A 4,030-nucleotide genomic window follows, 5' to 3' on the forward strand; every position below is an offset into this window, starting at 1 on the left:
GTGCAAAATCTTAAATATTTCTTGTTCATTTTATGTTTTGTTGCTTCTTTTTTTTTTTTTATCCAAATCCCCAAACTGTGTATTTATTTTCATTTACAAAAAAAGATTTTCAGTGTGGAACAGGCTCACTGTATACCTAAAGCTTTAGATGTTTCTTTTCGTGCATGATAATGAATGACTTCCTGTGTATTACTGATTTTAATCCCAAGGAATAGTGGGTTAGGAAAAGAATTATAATCTAGTGAAACTCCGTGGATTAACCTGTGAAGGTGAGTCATGGAGGGACAGAATGCACCTGCTCAGACACCTGCTGAAGAACAGGAGAGACTCGGCTAAGACAAATGTCTCGTGTCATTATGGCTTTAGTACACTGTAACGCACGCCTGCAAATGAAAGGATGGGGCAAAGGAGAGAAAGGGGCAAACGTGTAAAGCAGAGGAGGTAGAAGGAAAAGGTGCTGGTTTGTGCACACAGTAGCACAACAGGTTCAACCTGAAGCAAATGCTAACAAAGGCTGAGATTACAAAGTGCTGAAAAAATGAAGGAAGAGACAAACAAACAGAAAGAAAATGAAACAGGGCCTTTTGTTCCGATGTGATGGCTTTTGAAAAGTCAGGGCTCATCGTGGAAAGCTCCTATTCTCCTGTGCCTGTGTGTCCATCTAGATTAACCTCTCTTCAGCACACAGAGAAGACGGTTAACACCAAGCCTGTACAAACAAACAATTATTGCAGTAACACTGACCTAGACAAGTGACAATTCACTCGCAAAGTCATCAAACACACACACACGCACACACACGTTTAGTTAGCTTGCCACGGTTAGGACATTCCATAGATGTCCATTACAGACCTAAATCCTACTCCTAAAAAAACTTTTTTTACAACTTTAGTATAAAAATAATTAATGTACTTAATTAATAGAATACATTATATACTTTATACTTAAAAAATATTTTTTGATTGTTGTGAGCATATATTTATGAACTCTAGAAATCATCATAAACATATCATAAATATGCACATAAACACACTTTTACATGCACATATGACATGTAATCGTGTAATGTCACAGATTTGCTAATTTTATCAGTAACCTATAGTGCATTGCTTCTTTTTTTATTTTTTATCCAAATCCCCAAACTGTGTATTTATTTCAAACTGTGTATTTATCGATTTTCAATCCCGGATTTTCAGTGTGGATGGGTTCATTGTATACCTAAAGCTTTAGATGTTTTTTAGCTGTTTCTTTTCATACATGATAATGAATGACTTCCTGTGTATATTATTGTATGTAATATCAAGGAATAATGGTTTAGGAAAAGGATTATAATCTAGTGAATCTCAATGTATTAAGCAGTGAAGGTGAGTCATGGAGAAAACCGTTAATAAATAAATTAAATTAATAATAATAAATTAAATTTAACAATAATAAATTAATACATTAAATACATTATTTATTTTTATTCTAAAGTTGCAAAAAAAGTTTAGTTTTTTTTTTAGGAGAGGGATTTAGGTCTGTAATGGACATCTATGGGATGTCCTATCTGTGGATAGCAAACGTGTGTGTGTGTGTGTGTGTGTTTGGTCATCTATCTATCTATCTATCTATCTATCTATCTATCTATCTATCTATCTATCCACACACACATATAAAAAATAATGATTCCCCAAATTGTATCTTTTTTTATTTTAAATTTGCCGTTACAAATTTAGCCAGCGGTAAATTCTATGAATTTCATTTTGACACTGCAGGTCATATTTTACACAGGCATGAGTAGTATCATTGATAATATTTGAACAATGAAAAACATCCAAAACAATACCTCACAGTTTTTTAGCAGAATAATATGCACTAGCCATAATAAGGCTCATAAGAAACCCATAGGCCCATATGACACAGTAGTATGCACATTAGGTTTCAGCAGACACTATTATATTTGATATCTGCATTGGAATGCAGCATCCATCTACCAAAAGAAGAATATGAAATGAATGTAAAGTGCTGCACTGTGCTATCCATGAATGAATGGGTCACAGGGTCTTATACAAACAGTCATACTGTGCTCAATTTCAACATTATCTTTGTGTGTCCATCATCTAATTATTTATAAGCATAAGGCTTTACAAAACTTTTACATTCTTGCCATGAGAACATTTTAATTAGTGTTTCTAAGGCAAATGTTATGACACATGATAGAGGTGTGGTTACACCCTGTTATCCTCTAATGACTGTCATTCTGATTAAACGAGACAGCCGCATTATGCTTCATTTTTCCCTCGTGGCTGCACTCACATTTGGACTGAGATGTCATTGTCATTGTTGTCTCTTGGATCAATGTTTAAATACCTCCGAATGCGTACCAAGGCAAGTCTAAACCTGTGGAGGTTTTAGGAAAAGCCTGCCTTACCACAACCCTCTAACGAACCTTCATTCCATCACAAAAAAATCAGGTATCGCCAGAAACTTGCTTCCGGAGTAAAATGGCAAGGCCAGAAATAGTGACATGGAGCAGCTAGCTTCTTTTGTTATCACTGCTGCAAATGCTAACGTTCACACATTCTTGACTAATGAAACAGGACTGAGTTTATTTGCTATTTCAAAAACCCATTTGTCAGATAGGTTTTTGGTCTGTAACTAACGTTTTTGTGCTGGAGGCGATTTTAAAGACAGCCACCCACATATGACAAGCCAGAAGAAGTGACATGAAAAGAGAAGTCTGGAGGTGAGAGTCTGTGTAAAACCGCTCAACTATAACAAATACATTTGCATGGCCCCATAAGGTCTATGACGAATAATCATCTATTTCGAATAATTTATATTTACAGTAAACAGAGAAATAAATAGAACTAAAAGTAAATAATATAAAAATAAAAACATTACAATGAAACATTATATATAAAACCTATAGATTGATTCTTCATCTCAGGAGAGATTGCCTGCCAAAGTTTTGTTTAATGAGTGTTGAAATCAAAGTGTGTCATACAGAGAGACTGAAAGGAATAGTTCACCCAAAATGCAAATTTGCTGAAAATGTACTCATCCTCAGGCTATTCAAAATGTAGATGAGTTTGTTTCTTCATTGGAACAGATTGGAAAACTTTAACATTACTTCAGTTGCTCATCAATGGACCCTCTGCAGTGAATGGGTGCCGTCAGAATGAGAGTCCAAACAACTGATAACAACATCAAAATAATCCACAAGTGAACCACATGACTCCAGTCCATAAATGGACCTCTTGTGCAGTGAAAAGCTGCTTGTTTTTAATAAACAATCCATCATCAAGACTAACTAACTTCAAACCATTGTTTCCGGCTAAAGTATGAGTCCTCTATCCATAGTATTGCTTTTTCCAGTGAGAAAGCTGTCTTGTCTAAATCAAGCAAAATTTACAAGCAACAGTTCTAAACAAATATGTCAGTGGATTTTGATGTGAGAGTGACATTTTCACTATAGGAAGCGTTATTATGGATTATGAACTCTGGTATTTGGTTTAAAGTTAAAACGCCTTACTGATGGATTTATTTCTTATTTCTGAAGATACAAACTCATCTACATCTTGGATGGTCTGGTGGTGAGTAAATTTTCAGCGCATTTTTGGGTGAAATATTCCTTGATGTCTCCAAAAGTCTAACAGAAGGTATAATAGAAATACAGAAAATAAAGAAACTTATTATAAGAAAATCAATTTGAAGTATTAAATTATCTTTATGAAGTAGGAAAAAATGTAAGGTTGAAATTTATTCATTATTAACTTTTAAATTATTAATAAATAATTAACTATTGATTTTTCTTCTGTGTAGCTTTTCAGTTGTAAATTTGATTGAAACTGGAATCATATCGCCCAGCATAACATGATGAAAACATTACCTTTTAAGCTGCTGTCTTGCTGAATTTCAAATGAGAGAGGCTGTAAAGAAAGACTAAAGTGCCATTAAAGTTTGAGCCTGCAGGTAGCATGAATAGAGTTTTAGAAATGCCTGACTTATTAGAGGGAAGAAATGCAGACAACTGGTCTGGCAGCTCTGA

The sequence above is a fragment of the Sinocyclocheilus anshuiensis genome, unplaced genomic scaffold, assembly GCF_001515605.1.
Source record: "Sinocyclocheilus anshuiensis isolate Anshui unplaced genomic scaffold, SAMN03320099.WGS_v1.1 scaffold335, whole genome shotgun sequence".
Classification (NCBI taxonomy): domain Eukaryota; kingdom Metazoa; phylum Chordata; class Actinopteri; order Cypriniformes; family Cyprinidae; genus Sinocyclocheilus; species Sinocyclocheilus anshuiensis.